Source organism: Lepeophtheirus salmonis, chromosome 14 (assembly GCF_016086655.4).
Source record: "Lepeophtheirus salmonis chromosome 14, UVic_Lsal_1.4, whole genome shotgun sequence".
Taxonomy (NCBI): domain Eukaryota; kingdom Metazoa; phylum Arthropoda; class Copepoda; order Siphonostomatoida; family Caligidae; genus Lepeophtheirus; species Lepeophtheirus salmonis.
This window is the reverse complement of record NC_052144.2, coordinates 43,506,691-43,526,638: the sequence shown is the minus strand read 5'-3', so window position 1 is coordinate 43,526,638 and position 19,948 is coordinate 43,506,691. Positions and strand designations below refer to the sequence as shown.

The window sequence follows — 19,948 nt, the reverse complement described above, 5'->3', positions numbered from 1 at the left end:
TAATTTTTTATAAATTAATTTTTTTCCTAAAAATTTAATATAAGAAATGAAATTTTTGAAATTTTTTATATCTTGCTGTGGATATGTGAAAAAAAATTTAATATTTTAAATTAAATTTTGAAATTTTTTTTCAAAAAATTGCTGTGGATATGTGAAAAAAAAATTCCAAAAAATATAATATTAAAAATTAAATTTTTGAATTTTTTTTCTTGAAATTTTTATTTTTTGTGAATTATAACTGTGGATTATTGATTTTCTTATTTTTTTCAAATTTAATTTCTCAAATTTTTGGTGAATAACTGTGGATTTTGAAATCATTTTCCAAAAATTTTAATATGGGTAATCAAATTTTTGAAATTTTTTTTCAAAAATTTAACTTTGTATTTATTGCTGTAAATATGTGAAAAAAACTTTCCAAACAATTTAATATTTGAAATTAAATTTTTGAAATTTTTTTTTAAAAATAATAATTTTCTGTGAAAAACTGTGGATTATTGATTTTTTTTTTTTTTTAATTTAATTTCTCAAATTTTTCGTGAATAACTGTGGATTTTTGAAACAATTTTCCAAAATTTTAATATTTCAAAGCAAATTTGATTTTTTTTGTGCAGAGTTGTTCTTTATTAAAATTTTGTTCGAAAAATTTAATTTCTCAAAAAAAAATTCCAAAAAATTTTATTTCTGGATTTTAGTTTTTAAAATACATATATAATCCTGCGGACGCCCCTGATGAGGGATATGTGGTATTTTTAATAATGACTCACAAATTTTGATTTGAGAGATACGGAGAGGAGATAAATGTCTCATTCAATAGGAGAAGAAGTGTCATTTTACTTTAAGTTACTTATAGTTATTACCAATATATCCTCCTATAATACAATTTCAGGCATGGATGAGTTTTGAAATGAATACATGTACGTAGATTAAACGAATATGTGTATAGTACGTACTTATATTTTTAAGCAGTTGCCCCCATAAATCACTTTCATTGCTTTTTTTTTTCTTATATGAAAACGAGACAGAATATGGCAAAGGAAAAAATTAATACACATCAAATTCTGGAGAAAAATTATAATATGTATAAGTATAATTACTTTCTTAAAAGGTCACAGATTGTAGGAAATGCAAATCTTTTAAGTACAGGATGCAGTTTTCAAATTATTTTTGTTTCCTTAAACATCCTTTATTTTAGGACCATATACATACAAACATATATTTGGTCAAAAAAACAAAACTGAATAGGATGTATCTAATGGAAATGTATGCATTTAAAAAAAAAAGTAAAATATAGCCATTATCATGTGAATTATTGGAATTTCACACTAAACTACACTATACTTATAGAAAGATGCAAAGAAAAGATATGTATTGCGTTTGACAATGACATTGCTAGCCAAAAGTTTATAAAGCCCCCTAAATTCTTTATCATATAATATATAAGTTGTTGTATACAAGTTGCAAGTTGTACGAGTTGAAAACAATACAAAATCAATTATAGTACGATATAATATACGATATATATTAATGGTTTATTTTTTGACTGTTTTACAAACAAATTCCTAAAATATAAGTATTCTCCGGCAAATTATAAATTTCAATTCCCCACAATTATATTACTTATAAGTACATAATAATAATATTATTTTAAAGCATTGAAATAAAAATCAGTATAGGGTAATTAAAACGACCAATATTGTAATTAAGACAAAGAATTTGTGGAAGTACACACATCGTAATTTGTACAAATCATATATATACATATGTAAAATAAACATATCTATAAAAGTAATTATATGACGGTGTTGATAACTTTTGGGGCTAAGCCTCTCCAAATAATGAAAGCTAGAAGCTCTCCTTGGCGTTGGGAGAGGCAGTCTATTCATATTTAACACGCATAGCTTCCATTTCTCCATGGTATATGGATATTTGATTACACAATACAAATATTTCATATATATTTCAGGTTTTTCCTTAGATATTTGATTGTTTTTAAGGTTTTTTTTAATGATATGTACACTATTTGAAACAGTAAAATACTACATATGATATCCTGCAATAAACGAACTTTGAACCATCCGTTCTATTATTCATTTGTTCTATTGACCAATACAATCTATTTTTATTTTATTTTTTCCACGTGGTTGATCAAAAAAGGGCGATTTTTTGTTAGAGTAGAATTATAGTAAGTTAGAATAATAATTAATTAATAAATAATACAGTTCTATTCATTCCTTAGGACATGTATTACATAATTGTTAGAGTTTGATTCCCGTTTGAATTGTAACTATTTTACTCATTTAAAAAAATGACCCGTAGTTTGTAAAAAATAGAATATAAAAAAAGGAGTTCATAAAATATTCAGAGTATGGAAAAACGTGTTCCGTAATTATTAGTATTAAAAAATATGTATTACTTGATTTGTCAATTGTACGGGTTGCAAATGTCTTTTATCACTTTTGAAGGGATTTTTGTTATGATATATTTGAGTAGGTTCAAAGCCAAACTGTGCTAAATGCTATATTACCAGCTAGCTATTGTAATTAAGGATAAGTTTCATCTCTGATTTGATATTTTACTAGCAGAGAGTGCCCGCGTTTTTTGTCAGTAAATAATTTTGATAGACATTTTTGTCATCTATAAATTTTTTTTTTCTTTCTAAAACTGTCTTACTTAGCAAAAAATAAAAAAGAGATAAAAGTTAGGAAACTTTGATTATCCGCGTGTAGAACACATGATTTTTTTTACATTTTCAAGAAGAAAGATCTTCTTTTTTGTTTTTCTTACAAAAAGAAAGGAAAAAGATAAAACAGACGTGTATAATTACCAATATCTTGACTAAAAGTTTAATATATGGTATACGAGGTCGATGATAGAAGGGGGTTTCACAAACATTAAATCCTTGGAAATGAATCACTTCACTTTTCACAAACTGTTTCAACAATTTCCTTCATTTTAATATTTTTGTTTGGTTATATCTATTGAACAAATCATTCAGGTTCATCTTCTTGGATTGACTTGTCCCATGCGAAGCGTTCTTTACAGAACTTAATAACGATGTTTGAGGACATTAAACATTTGCTTCTCGAGCTTGTAGAAGATCCGCTTACTCAAAGCCTTTCCTGTTTGATGAGAAAGATAAGTTCTCCTGAGGAATCCGTATCTCCAATTATGCATTCGTGGTCCAGATTTCGGTCAAATACACTTGGACGATCATCATCCGGTTTTCTGCATTTGCTTTTTTTGTTGGAAGTGCTTATACTTTTCCGCTTCTCCTCTTGGTTCCTACTGGAAGTCGTGGAAGAGGCCGTGAGGTTATAACCACTGCTATTGGTCTTTTTACCTTCCTTTTTCATTCTCCGGCCTTTTCCAAAGATTTAAATGAAATCTTCCCTATTCAAATTATCTCAAGTGTTGTCTCCGTAACCTTTCTACTTCATCAGGTTCATCAGCTTCCCATTCTGTCCCCACACGCAAATCCAGAACCTTCTCCAGGGAATATTCATCCTCCTCTTCTTCAATCTGACCTCCTCAGGGCTTCTTTTTTAAGTCCTTATCAATCATTGAAAAATAATAAAGATCATATTTTTGTTATGTGATTCTCTCTTTTGTTCTATAGGACAGCTTTAGAAAAAAAACTTTATTAATATTTTCTATAGGTTAGAATAGGGTCATTTCATGTCAAATCAAAGAAAATGATTAAAAAATGTCATCGAACCCCCTCAGATTTGGATGATTTTTGGGACACCTGCTTCAATTCATGAGTAGAGTAAGTGTACCAAATTTCAGTACATAATTCTAAGAATATTTAGATTTCTTATGAATATGAGACTTTGGGAACATGTTTTACATAAATAGAAGTATCACTGCGCCAAAAATCTTCTCTGCTTTTTTTACCATAGCAGCTCCCATAGTGGGATCTCAAAGGTGAGGTTACTTTTCTCCGGAAATTTGGTCAATTTTACTTACGTTTTTATATCTTAAACTTACCTTATGATTTATATAAACTGTAAAAAGAAAACTAAACTATAGTCATTCATATGATTGATTAGAAGTTAACAAATTTTAAAAAGACATACAAGTGGTGTTGAAAATTTTGGTCTGAGACGAGAATCTATATCTCGGAATCGACTCAGAGTTATGTACTGAAATTTGGCACATTTTATTTACTCATGAATTTGAGGGGAAAATCATCAAAATCTGAGAGGGTAAGCTGACATGCCCCCGTTGATTTGACATGGAATGATCCAATAATGCTTATCATCATTGATTTATGCAAAATAAGGATTAATTATATATTTTAATCATAATCCACGAGTTAAATAACTTTTGTCAACTTTCAAATTTTGGACTAAATATGCTACCTAAAGATGAGTTCCTAGGTCAATTAAATTTTGTACAATTAATCATTTATTACATTCCAACTTTTTCGAACTAGCCGTAATCGAATTTCGAAAAAACTTGTAAAACAAATAGGCCATCTTGTTGAGGCTGGACTCCATCCCAATACCGTCATTAATGACCTTCTTGACGTTATAAATAGTCTTCTTGAAAGCCCCTGTTTTAGTTTCGAATCTCCTTTGGTGTGGGTTTTGCATGAAGTATAGCATTAATCCCAATCGAGTTCATTTTTCGATCGATTATGTTCATTTTTTAGAGAGGGATTTTAATACAATAATTTGTTAGCTGATGGGAGGGAATGATCAATTCCTTTCAGAGGGTTTTTCGTTTTCTTCTCTTTTACAAGTGTCCAGATATCAACTACAACTCAAATTTTAAAATTCCTTATACCTTAATTTGCATGGATTTTTGATCCGGCTTGATGTTTTTTTAAATCTACAGAAATCCGATAATGGTAGGTATATATTTAACAGAGGTAGATTCTTGTAAATATACATCTTGATGGATTAACGAACTACCTTAAATGATGTTAATTAACGTTAGATTTCAAAGTATTTCATTATGTTCAAAAATGTACATATATATCGATCTATAAACGAAATGTTCTATAAAGTTATGTACTTACAATTTTTCCGTAGAAATAATTATGGGTAATGCTTCCAGATATCAACTTCATTAGGGTTTTTCTTAAAACTATTTAGTTTTTTTTTGTTGTTTTCCTAAGTGATCTTATCAAGCCACATTAATAATATGGAAACAAATGATGATGATGCAATGGTGCAAGCACACACTCCAAGTCAGTGCATGAAAGGGTTAGAAGAACCTAACACTGCTGTGTCTACTACAACAATAACAAACAAAAAATATTGTTTTTAATTAACTACCTTTAGGTCAGAGACGAGCCATTAATGTACCACCACAGAACAATCATCATCAATTTCTAGAGAATAAACAAAACAATCTGAGTCACGAGAGAGTTTAATAATCATTAAAATAATAACAAATATTGCTTCTAATGAGAATAAGATTTATATGAGTTTAATCACATCGCATTGTCTGGAGGAGGAATATGAAGGGGGAAAACACAATTAATGCCTGTTGTTGTTTAAAGAGAAGATATTTTTCAAATAATAAAAATCATCCGAGGTCATCATTTAATGAATTATTATTAATAAAAGTCGGTAAAGTATGCACTCTACTTGCTATACCTATATATTACAGGTATGTTAATAAAAAATCATTTATATTATAAATAAAATGATTATCTCCTTACCTGGTTGGATATAGACGGAGTAGTTCCAATTTTTCCATGCAAAAAATGACACAAATTCGAAAACATCGTCATAACAAACATTACAAACTTATTAATACTAAATAATTTATCTTGGACTTTCAGCGATTGTCATTCAGTTTAGCATGATAAAATTAGGGTAATGAAGAGATAAAAGACTATAGTTTACCTCAAATATATATTCAAATATTCCTCAGATCAACCAAAGAGACTTGAAAGTCGAAAAATATCAAACATATTGTGTACTATTCTAAATTTGAAAACAGAATATTAATGATGAAATAATGTAGTTATAATTAACAAAGTTTATTAATTTGCTGGACAGAGATGTTAGGACCTTTAAGAATACGTCCAATATACTATACTTTTACTCTAAATCTATCAAAACTGTATGAAATTGAAGAAATTAATAAAAATAGTATTCAAATCAATGATAAGCAATGCGTTAAATCATAAAAAATTAGCTATATAACCAGTTTGAAAAAGAATCAAAAGATAAAACAAACTAATCCGATTGTGATTTTTTTTTGTTGTGGTTCCCCCTACATTTTTATCATCCCTATATATATAAATAAAAACTTGTAACTACAAATATGTTCAAAGTGAATAGGATACATGGTCTTCGTAATACATTTTCAATGTATTACGAAAATACTAGGGAATTTGGTAATCCTTTGAGCCCTTTTATACTTGAAACAATAGCTTTAGAATATTTTTTATATTAATAAAGTATAGTCGTAAGGTCATCTTTAAGGTCAAAAGTCAACTTCTTCAAAAAAAAAAAGTTTTAGTGTTTGTAATAGGATGTCCCATTTTTCGGGTGTTCTGATAATTCAATCAATTGTTGATATATTAATGAAAAAGTTTTGGTTCTAACGTTTCCGTCTTCAAAGGGCGTATTTTTACCTCCATAGCTATTTGAAAATGACTTTTCTTAACAGGATTCTCAATTTGTAAAGGGATTCAGAAGTTTCAAATCCACTTTTTTAAGTGTACGCTTAACCTTTAAGCCTACTTTTAGCTTTTTTTATTCAGTCTATTAATCGTGAGATATAGCTCACTAAAGACATCCAGCGAAAAACACTTAGAACTATTTACTTTTCCTAATATTAATGAAAAATTGATGTTAAAAAAGTTTTAATCTTCTAAAGCCTATCATTTAAAAATGATTTCTTTTTCTTTTTTTTTACGAAATTCTCTATTTACAAAGGGATTCAAAGGTTTCAATTTTAAAGTTATGTTACTGAATTTCAAAAGCTTCATTAAAGTTCCTTTTTCAAGTGATAAATAGGAAAATAATCCTTACTTTTTCATTTGAAAAAAATTGTAGTCCAATTAATTACTTTGGATATTCAAAGGATCAGAAAGACTGTACGAACTTCTAAATCGAATCAAATCAGTATCAGAGCTCTGTCCTAAATTTTATTGCAAGTGGCTGAAGTAGTAGAAATTACTGTTATGTGAAGAGTTGAGTTAAAAACAAGTGTACATATGTTTGGACAACAGATAATAAGGAAAGCTATTGATGAATTAAGAGAAGAAATAAAAAATTAATTTGTTTGAAAAATAATTCAATATTCCTGAAGGGTATAAAATTTCCAGAAATACAATAGCAATTATTTTTAATATTCTTCATGTATATTTTAGATTTTTTTTGTATTGATGTAGCAAGTCCCAAATGGGATATAGATTGATTATGGGTGAATGTGTACAATGTATAAGGAAAGGTCGTCGGATACACCCTTTCATAGTAAAATACAATAAATTCTGACTTATATATTCTTCACTTAATATCAATAATTTTACAAAATAATTAACTCAGAGTATGATTTAAATGATTCATTGGTCACAGTTGATTGATATTCAACTTTTAATGTCCAGAAAAAAGATATTATCAAACAGAATGTGTCATTTTATGATGGTTTCATCTTTCAAAAACCTTACAAATTGAAAGTAATGATCATACCATTGATTTATCTGAGAAATTATTTAACATATTTTTAAAGTTCTTTTGATTAGATATGAGTAATCTTCTGATGACATTAAAATCTACTAATCAAAGACATATGTCCTATGACGACAGAATCCTTTGATTAGTATGGGAAGGGCATTAGCTTTTAAAATTCTGTTTGAATTAATTGAAAGGCTGGATAGCTGGAAATTATCTGGGATATCTCTAGGATCTATTGTTTTCCAATCACAATAAAGTTCCTTTATTTTAATTATTAATTTATGGTATCAAATATTTATAGATGTTGCTAATTGCAGGAAAAATTCTAATTAATAGACTTCTAACAATATGAACATGTTACTATTAAATCAATTTTATTTTTAATTGACTCCCTCAAATGAAATGCTATCAAGTAAATCCCTGGACTAAATTATGTTCAAATTCATATAAATTGATTAAATGATTCCAATCAGGCCTTAAATATTGGTGATACAATAAATAACATTTTTGCAAAAAGCTATTTTATTGACTCGTGGCTTCCGTTAGGAACGATAAATATATATATATATATATTTGAGCCCACATATATTTAAGCCAAAATAGATTTTATGTAATACTAATTTTCTATTTTCATAAATATTATCGTTACTATATATTTTACAAAGATGTTAGGAGTCATATCCCCCCCCCTCTCTTGTCCCCACCAGTGAAGTGGGTTCTGTAGTATTACAAATTACTTGTTGATTCATATAATATATAAAATGTATCATTGAAAGTATAAATACTTGATAAAATGTCGAAAAAAAGAACACAAGACCTATATTCCAGCTCTTAAAAGAAGGGTGGTAACGTTAATATCTTAAAGGCAACAAGGTTAATAGAAATACAAGGCTATACCTAAGGTTGATAATTTTGGTCAGAATACAAAAGCGTGCGAGGAGAAGAGAAGAATTACTTTTGGCATCATTGATTAAATAATATACATCTTCTTCTATCAAGAACGTTATCATTCCTGCCTTTATTATTCAATATTAATATAATATGAGATGGTGATAGTCGATAGAGAACTGAATAAAATCCCCAAAATGACGTCGCCTTCTGTCCTGATTTCTGAAAATGGAGGCCCAGGAATTTGGAAATACTTACCGGGTGAGAAACAGATGGCTTGTCGGATTTGTCGATATAAATGTGCCTTTAGTCCCCTGTCTAGAATTACACGCCACTCATTATCCTCATTTCATAACAAGAGTATGGATATTCATCTATAAAATCAAGTTAACGATGAATCCATCAAGTCAGATCTTAGCTTTGATCTCACAAAGATGCTTATTGCATGTAATACAAAACTTATCCATTGCTAATCATCCTGCGTTCAAAAAATTTATGGAGAAATACCCGTGTAAATTCTTTCCTTCCCGAGGAACCATCATTAATTAATGTAGGATGTTAGTAATGATGTGATTTATGGAAATACCCCCATTGTAAATTGTGAAGTTAAGATAATTTTCAGCATGTCTTGAGTCATCTACACCAAATTACGATCAAGTTATCAGTAAAAAGTATTGAATATTTACTAATTTCGAAATGGAACTCTGAATATTGTACTATCTAACAGTAAGTATTCATTTTTTTTTTTAAATCTAATCATAAAATATGATTCTATTTTAGCTAAAATTATCAAGAATTATGATACACAACTCATTAAATGGCAAAAACAAGTGCTTAAATGGTCACAACAACGGGACTAGTAGCTTTGGATGGTTGCAACTAGTTTGTTTGAGACTAGTTTCTTCACTTAAAGACTTGGGTATGATCATTAGGTTTTCCAATATTATATAGTCAATAAATATTACTTTTTTATCACTTAAGGCTGAGCTATGGTTGATAAGCTACAATAAATGGTGTTTAGAAAACTCATAAAAGGCAAAAATAACTGCTTAAATGGTCACATCAACGGGGGTTGTTGCATTAGGTGTAGCATTATAATTAGCAATTGAGTATATCCTTCATGATAATAGTATGTTGTTATATAATCATAAATAACGGGGGAAAAATCTTTTTTGATGCTCTTAATAAGGAGTAATATCGCCGGACATTACTACATAATTAGCTTTTGCACTAAATCTTTACTATGGATTTAATTATAACATTGTTTTTATTAGTATATTTATTGTCTAATTTTATGATTTTGACATTTACTTTATTATTAATAATTATTTAGATCTCATCTGTTGAGATATATCTATCATGTGCATAATTGTATACAGCAACTTCCACATGAAGAAAAAGGGGTGATCTTTTGTATTAAACTCTATGTCTGGCTTGTGTTTTGCAACCTAAAGTTATGACATATTTAACTGAATTCCGATGTCAGACCAAGAAAATATTATTTGAATCAATTTATTATTACAATATTCTGTATTTATAATTTATTGTTATTATTATTTATATGATTCCAATTGTTTAATTTTGTATATTTAACATAAATGTATGATGTTTTATTTTTTAGTATGTAGATTATATTTAATTTAAGCCTTCCTTTACAACTTGGAACTTCAAATATATTTCGAAATACTCTACTTTGTCGTTTGATTGGTTATTATTCTGAGAATATGGTTAATAATAAATTACAATTTCATGGAATGTGACGTTTTCAAATCTACTGTAACGGATAAAAAACGTCTCAGTCAATTATACGTAGTATATCTTCATTAAACCTCTTGCTAATAAATACTTTCGTTATACCCTCAAATATCATCATAAAGCAGGCAGCTGAAGTGATAATCACATCAGTATTTTTAACAATGATATTATAAGTCTTTCTCCCCCCTTCTCCTTGTAGGCGTTTTTCTCTACAGAATTATCAACTTTAGATACCAAAACGCGTCTACGACTGATGTTTGACTTCCACACCGCTTTTAATATTGACGTCATAGTAGATGAGTGGTGGCGTGTTTTGTCAAAATCTGTTTTTCTTGCCCAGCAGTCGGTACGATACATTAAATTGAAAATTCTAGCAATAGTGACGTCATAGACTATAAGTGGATGCATCTTTTGTTAAAATCTGTCTGTCTTGCCAATCAGTCCGTACGATACATCAAATTAAAAGTTATAGCAAACACGATTACATGATGGTCTAACCTTGTATTTCTATTAAGCTTGAAGGGGGATATATTTTGCTATTTTGAGCACTATAGATCTTATTGCCAATAAATTGATTTACTGAGATGCAATTCTTAGAGATAACTTAAGAGCAATAGTTTTGTCCTTTGCAGCAAGATATGGTACTTTTTCTTTAAAAATACATGAGTAGTTTAAAGCAATTGTTCGGGGTTATAAACGCTTTCATTGAGTGAGACCAATGGATTGATTATTATATTTTAAATTGTATTATATAATTTTGTGATCCTTGAAATATTTCATGGGTTTTAGTTCTAGATCTTGGATAGGAGTTCTAATTTTAAAGTAAAATGCTTATTTATGTTCATATAACCCAATTCCTCTTACCAATTCATATTATATTCATTTTTGGGTTTTGAATACCATTAATCTACATGTATGACATGAATAAAGATATTAAAAAACCATTGGAAATTCAAAATTGTTTTTTCAAGAGTCTGTGCTTAGAATCCGCTCTTGCATACGAATGTTAAAACTTGATTTTAACGCCCCTCCTAATAGTAACCCTTGGAGTGGAGAGTTTACTTCCTACCCACTATTACATAAAACAAAAATACGCAAATCACTATTCACTTGTACGAAAATGTATTGATTTTGACTACAATAAATTCGACATTTATTGTAGTTGTCTCATAAATTATGGTATATATAATTTCTATATATTAATTTATACCTTAAAAATCAATGATTTCATTATTTTTTTATAACCCCCCCCCCCATCTTCTTTTGTTCTTGTGACCACGTCATCATCTTTGACAAAGGTGAAAGAATTATTTATATATATATCCATAAGTATGAATAATGCATGAATATCTTTCTTTTTTTAAAGTCAATTTTCTAAGAAGTTCACGGGAATGAAAAAAGTACCTAATAAATATAAATAAATTCAGGGGTACCTGGACTTTAACACGTGCAGTTTAATGTGTAGCATCGTCCTTTATATACCTAGGTATGTATATAAATATCTTTTAACGGAGGGGGATGTTTGTAAAGTAAGGTTCACCTTTCTTACTCTGATCAAAAAGAGTCCGCTGTTTTCCCATTTCAAATTAAATGATCAACTGAGTCTCCATTTTTTTTATGTTGGTATGCATGTCTCCAATGTATGTTGACAATAATATCAGGCATTTATTTTTTTGGTAGTAAGAAGGTTAGAATGGAAACACGTAGTTCAATGGACTAGGAAGGAATTATTATCTTCAACTCAATGTACGTAGATTTCTTGTCTCGGGCGTTCTTACAGAAGGAAATCTATTCAAAGTAAATGAAGAGTGATGAACATTGTGTGGAAAGAAATTCACGGGAAATCAATATGGCAACCCTGACAATTTGAGGAATGTTTTAGAAGGACTTACAATTCCGCAACAAATCCTCAGGGGTACACTCCGTCTTTTATGGGCACACGCAAATGTTCAATTAGTTTTTGAATATAATTAAATTTGTTTAGGAAAGGAGGTTCACTACTCAGAGATTAAATAATAATGACAACTGCCAATGATAAAAAAAAAATCCTTCTCCAGATTACCAATTCTGAAAAAACGGGCGGGCTAATAAAAATTCGCATAACTTACATGATTGTACATGGACTTCAAAGAAGATTCCTAGGCCAATTGAAGTTATTTTTAATACTATAATGTTTGCTTATACTGAATCTGGGCAACTCTATCTGATCTATTAAAGGGACATTTAAAAAAATAAAAAATAGACGTCTTTTGGCGTGCTACGCGATTTTCTACAATAGAAAAAAACGGAGAGAAAAAAACAAATGAGTGGAAACTTCTTTTAAAACTTTTGAAAGATTCTTTATTTTTCTAAAATAGTTATTTTTACAAAATTCTAAATTTTGAATTTTTAAATAATTACTCCCGAAATATAAATCAAAAATGGCGCACAAACACGGACGTCCAAATTTTTAATCTGTCAAAAACGAAATACAATGCAACAGTTGAAGAAACATGTACTAGTGTTGGGTTTCAGTCATGGAAATCTAGACCGGTCGGATATTGTTATATTTTTTGTTGGACCGAACTAATTCGGTCGAGACGGATTTTATAGAAAAAATGTTTATAGCATGACATTATATGTATTTTCAAGTACGATGACGTCATACAAAGTTTAAACAGAGACAACTCGGATGAATTTTAGTACCGCTGTCTCTCGTGGAATATGGAATTCTGAATTCGAGTGAATTCGGTCTGAGACGGCGGTCTGGACCGAAAAATCGCTCCAAATCGGCCTAGATAAAATCACTGAACCGAAAAAAATCAGTGCTGAACCGAGTCTCAACAGTAATATGCACCAACATAATTAAAAAATTCGATTTGAGAATCGAATGATAATTGAATTCGGAATTCGTCAATAGAATATATGGGTTTCCTTTTTATCAACCGAATATCCATATATGAGTGACGATCACATAAAAGCAAGCAAGGATACTTTATCTCAATATTGCGACGGTATGATAAATGTATACGTTGATATGAGTACTATAATTTATGTTAATTTAAAAAAGTGATAAAGCCCTTAGAAGCTCTAGTTTTTAAGGTCAACTGAACCTCATAAAAATCGGTTATTTGGTACCACTGAACATAAAAGACATGACATAGACGTCATGACGTGGATATTATTTTTTAAAAAGAGTGTGTATGTATTATATTATCATAGTATTGCGGGAATAATGAAAATAAGAAAGGGATTAGTTGGTCAAGAACATGCCTCACCCACTGAAATTGATTATATTGATGATATCAACATTCGATTTAAAGTTCAAATACCGCACGATCAAATTGACTGAACTTCTCTATATAATATAAACTTTTTAGACAGTTTTTCAGTAATTTAATATTGTATTTGACTAATTAAAAAAGGTTTACCCTGTTTCATCGAAAAACCACACATATGTTCATTGTAAAATCGAGTATATGATATGAAAATATCCAAAATATGTATCAATGAATAGAGGATACGTTCGTTAGTTGAGATGTTGCCTGTATCTTTATATTTATATTGTATGAATCGATTATAGCTTTGAAAACTCTCGGCTATGCATCAAGGCAGTCGTAGAAGTACAACAGAGTTATGCCCTCTTTATTGATTCATTCTAAATATGTATTTATATTGTATTTTTAATTAATGATAATACAAATCTTACCTGGGATGCTCTTGCCTTGTATCTGAGCAGTCAGAAGCTTACATATTTAAGTAACAACAACTTTGCTTCTGTGACGTATGACCTTTTTCTATCACAAAGAGCGAAACACATACCCCAAATAACGGCTTTCTTTTTCCAGAAAGCAATTAATTTAAATAATAAATAAAAAACTTTGACTCAACGTAGAGAACGAATTCAAAAGATATCCCTGTAAATTTGACCTCTTAAAAAATATATATATATATGCCTTTATTTTGTTTAAGGCATTGCTTTATATATATTCAATTGTGGTTATTCAACCAGATCAAAGATGAAATTTTTTTCAATTTATTAACAAATATATTAAAATGTTGGCAAATTGCACAGAAAATAAAATATTTGGCCGATTTCATTATAGATAATACATGATTTTACACTCTTGCATAATATGTACAAATTATGTTGCAAAGGACAGGCTTCATTAATTAGATAGATAGGCAACCCCTTGAAGTACATGAGATACATTTAAACAAATTATACAAGTTCTAAGCATAAAATGAGATGAATAATTCTAAATGCAGGATATAAAGTGCCTGGAATTCATTGGATGATCCATATGCTAATAGTGAAATTTTGACTATTTTAATACAAATCACTAAAATAAAAGTATTTTGTGGGATAGGAATAGCACAAATGCCCAGAGTTATATGCCTCATAAATAAATAATCATGTCATTTGTATAAATCAAAATGAAATGATGTTATCAATGTATTGGAAACACCCAAATTATAATTAAATTTTTCATTTTATGACAAAGAAATTGCCACTTGCACAAAAATCATACATTTATTCTCCGAGACGTATTATCGTTCCTTAAAGAAAAATATTAATGGTAAAGGATCACCTTTTATCATGAAAAAAATATTAAAATTGTCTATGTTCATATTTTGTTATATTGATATGGAGGGGATATTTGTATAGAAAAATAACAGTTTTAGTCTCATTTATTGTTCCTTTTTGATTGAGCGTGTGTGAAAGAGTAGGAACGTCCGCAGGATTTTATATATTAGTGTTGGTTTTCAGTTTGGATATCCTAGACCGGTCTCATATCAAAATTTGGTCTAAATCAGTCCAAAAGAAAATTCGGTCTGGTTCGGTACCAAAAAAATCAGTATAGACCTATTTTACATATAAATTTTTTATAACATGACATCATATGACAATGACGTTATACGAAGTTTAAACAGATATAGCTTGGATTGATTTTGATCCCACGCCGTCTCTTATATGTATACAGTATTTGTTCTAGAACTTATTGTGTACTTTTGAAACTTTTGGTAAAAAAAAATCAATGACAGTTGATCTAGAAAAAAATGGGACTCTCATAATATATGAGACCGGAAAAAAATTGATCCATAAAGGAAGACCGAATCAAAATCGGTCTACAAAGTGAGAGCGAAAAACATCGATCCACGGTCTGAGATTGCGGTTTGGACTAAAAAATTGGTCTAGAATCATTCGCTTGAGACCGAACCGAAAAACAATTCGGTCTGAACCGAGTCTCAACACCAATATATATATATTATTTTGGTTGGCTTCGCTTTTGGTATTTCTTTTAAAAAAATCCACAAATAAAAAATTTCAAAAATCCACAAATAAAAAATTTCAAAAATCCACAAATATTTACCAAAAATTAAATTATTTGGATAAAAAATTCAAAAACCGATGGCTATGTTCAAAAAAATTTCAAATGTGAATTTTTTTCAAAAATTCAGAGATATTCACGAAAAAAAGATTTTTTTGGCTAATAATTTCAAATATCAAACTTTTCAAATTGTAGCATAATTTGGCCGAATGACTTTTTTGTACGAAAATATATCTTGCAAAAAAAAAATACCCCTATTTTCGGATAAAATGTTTCGGTTCGATCCTCAACCCCCCTCAAAAAAAAGGTTAATTGGGGTAGGGGGAGCAACAGTCCACTCTTGCGGACACCCCTGAACAGTGGGCATATTTTACATTGATGTACGTTGTCTCCTCTTTTCTTAGAGTGTCTTAATAATTAGCTAAACACATTGTATTGTAGAGCCATGTCCCCAAGAATAGAGGAGATGCCGCCTCATTCCCTCACATATTTACAAGTATTTAAATGTGGAAGAAAAATGTATGCCTGTATAATGGGTCGTACATATTAAGTACATACATACTTATATTAGAGTGAAGTTACATATTAGACGTTAATTATTATTAAATTTAAAAAAGAAAAGGACTGGTCAGTGACGTCATTCAGTAGATGACTTTTTATCCTTGTAAAATCAATTAAAATAGACAAATTACGCATGAATTTACAAGCATAATATTTAGTGTACACATGCAAAGTATGTTTAATATTTATACATATGCCTGATTACCTGTCCAATATGAGTTGTAAATCCTAAGCATTTATTTTGGCGTGCGATTTTCGTTGTTGTTGGCTACACAAAGCGTGATTTTTTATTTTTGTAAGGATGTTATCAATATTATCTCCTTTTGGGGAAAGAACATCGGACCATAAATTGTAAGCGGAAGGGTGTGTACTCATGAAAAGCGGTGAGTAACGCTGATAACTTGTTGTGGATTATTTTTTACCCGGCCCTTTTGTTTGGAATCGGTGATGTGAAAAAGGAATTTTCTTTTCCTCAGCTGCTGTCACTATTATTTAACTCCAGAGTAGTTAACTTCCATTTCTACTACATTCAATTATATTCAACCCCTGATTGAACATTAGTGTGCGCTCATAAAAGACGGAGCGTAATCACAGCTGATTGTAGCTGATCTATTAAAATGTCATGAATATTATTCTTTCTCTCCTCCAAAATTTTCTTCAAATCCTGAGGATTTGTTGGTGAGTTATAACTGAACGTCCTTGATGAACTTAGAGTAGAATGGAAATGGAGTAATTCATGCCAGTGTCCTTGTTTATTTTCTTATCCCTTGTCACAGCTAATATTAGTTGATCTCTTCTTAAACATTCTTCAAATTGTCAGGGTTACCATATTGATTTTCGCTTTTCTTTTTTTAACATGCACAAAATACACACGATTTGTATCACTCGTCAAGAGGCTATGTGGACCTTCCATGATCTCTGTTACAGCAATTTCCACATCATTTTGATTAAGTGGAGAGGCATAGATGAATGGACAACTCGCTCCCGATAAATTATTCTCTAGAAACTCAATGAGTTTATGTCCGATTCACGGGTTTACTCCTAGAGAAATGAATATACATGATGTATATGGTCTTCAAATACAACTCTTACGTCAGATGTAGTATTTGTAATACTGTAATGTTTATTCTTAGCTAAAAGTGCAGTTCTATCTGACCAATTAAAGGAACATTTTGGTTATGTTTTTATATATTCTTTCTTTAAAAAAATGATAAGAATTTTATTCAATATTCAATTCCTAATGCTATCACTATGTAGTGTTGTAATTACGGGACGGGCACTAGAAGGTCGTGCTGTGTCCCATGCTACAACTGAAGTATGAACTTAAGAGGAATTGCTAACCTACATCTTAGATTATTGTGCTGCTTAAAAATCGGTTATTTTTACATTTGACTTAGAGACCTCTGACTATAGAGAGTTGTAATATTAGACTCAGAGTAAAATTCAGGATAAAAAACGTAGTTGTTCCGATCTATCTCCTTGCTCGATACGAAGTGGGGCTTAAGCTAATCCCCTTTCATCTCACAGTCATGACAGCTAAGCTGATCTCCTCCGAAAACATTATTCAAACTGACATGGGGTTTTTTTAACACAGAGAAAATGCTTAGAATTTACACTTCTAGTAAGATAACGTGGACCTTAGTGTAAACGTTTAGCAAGGAATTATACTTTTTCCTTTATTTTTTTGAGAAATCATTTGATAAATGATTTCCCTAATTAAAAATTCAATTTAATTTCTTGCCCTGAAGGAAAATGGTTGGAAAATGATTTTGTTGTGATTCTAACTACCTTTTTGACTGCACAAGGAATATTGAACAAAAAAAAAAAAAAAAGAGGTGGAGAAATCAAACTCTTTTTTTTTCTACCTATTTTTTTCCCCAATATTTCTTTTTCTTCTTCTTTACGAAATGGTTTTAATCAAAAACAATCTTGATAAATTGCTTATATTATGGTTTCATGAAAGGGATTTTTATTTAACAAAAAAAAAAAAGTTTAATGACTAACCGATCAAGGAAAACAAAAATAAAAGAGGTAGGTACAAAGGACCTTACTCCAAGGTTACCAATCGTTTCTGGATCATTTCCAAATTTTACTTTTTTGTTTTTGTTTTTTTATAAACACAAATAACATTAGTTCATTAGGGAATTCGTTTTTTAGGGAAAATTAATGGATGCTAATTAAATTACCTTATACATATAAATATGTATATGTTTTTTCTCCCTTTAATATACAAAGTACATACATTGAGTTTCTGTACTGAAAGCAGAAAATTTGCTAACTTTAAAACAAAAAAAAAGAAATTTCTTGTACAAATATCAAGTAAAACGATAATGATAATTCAATTCACAAGACAAACAGGCCATATGTTCAAACTTTTGTAGCCATCACGCAGTGCTACAATATGTACGAACATTTACACATTCAATTATTAATGAAGGTGGAGTGATTGAAATTAATTCAATTTCTGATATATTGAAGCATACAAAATTAGGTAGAAAACAAAACAAATTTGAGCCCTCTATCTTACGTAAAAGTCGAGAAAATGGCACTTGAACGTGAACAGTTGGATCTTTCCAGAACCACTGTCCACGCTCTCAGCATGTTTGAATCGTTGGAACGGAAGAATGACTCTATCAAAAAGGTCAAACTGCAGTGTAATTCAACCAACCACCAAAGCCTTCAAACCCACTGTCACCGAGTACTGTAACGCGCATGATAGCCACTACATCCGGAGCAGATGTCAATGCCTTCCATCGCCGCCTGGAAGCCATCATTGCCTCTAAGGGCGCCAATATTAATGATTCAGAGAGCTCAGGCATACACATGTTTATACTATTAATTTTGTTGAAATTCTATTGTTAGTTAATAAATGATATCTTGTTGAAGTTTATAATTTAAAGTGGTCAGATTTTAATGGACCACTCCGTATACATAAATTAAATAGGGAATAAATCTATATGCGAATTTGATTTATATTTAATTGAATTTGTTGACATATTTTTTACTTACAAACTTTTTCTTGTATGTCATTTTGTTCAGTCTTTGTATATATATATATTTTTTTTTTTTTGTTCAAGTAACTAGAGGAATTTAAATTATTTTTTTGTGCAATCAACAGACATAGCTTATAACTCATTCACACACAAAACATGCAGGCAGAACATCAACAACAATAAAAATAATAACAATAAACATTAGGAATGACTACAAGCCCAGGATGTCATTTGATTTAATGTGGAGAAGGTTCCTACTTGACACAGCTCATGAAAATATATATATCATACCTAAAGTATGAGTAAAAAACAAAGGCTCATCAATTGATAATCACTGTTACTTGTTGGAAGTAGCACTACAGTTTTGCCAATTCATACATTTGCCCCGTCAACACAAAAGTAAGTTAAAATGATTTTACTCAAAGTTGGAACCATTGCTAGCTTTTGTAAGACTTATGCCCAAAAATTATCAACACTTTAATACGATTATTTATATAAATAGGTTTAAGTTAAGTATAAAGTTATGAGTGTTTTTCGCTCGATGTCTTCAGTGAGCGATATCTCACGATTAATACATTGCATCCAAAAAAAGTAACAAAGAAAAAAAATATATATACATAGTAGAAACTTATAAAGGCCTCAACCCTTAATACGCAAATTTGTTTATAATTGGGATTTAATAAAGGTCTGAATTAGACATTTACTAGAGTACATATATAATTAATTCGATAAGGAAGATTTCTTTTATAGTGGTTATATGATCCCCGTTCCTCGAGATCCGGCTTAAGGGAGCTATGTT

At 29.8% G+C, this 19,948-nt stretch overlaps 1 pseudogene; it reads right to left on the bottom strand.

Annotated features, from left to right (window-relative positions):
* Positions 1 to 2,870: 2,870 nt before the first annotated feature.
* On the bottom strand, positions 2,871 to 18,981 carry LOC121128877 (chromobox protein homolog 3-like; annotated as a pseudogene).
* Between the last annotated feature and the right edge of the window lie 967 nt (positions 18,982 to 19,948).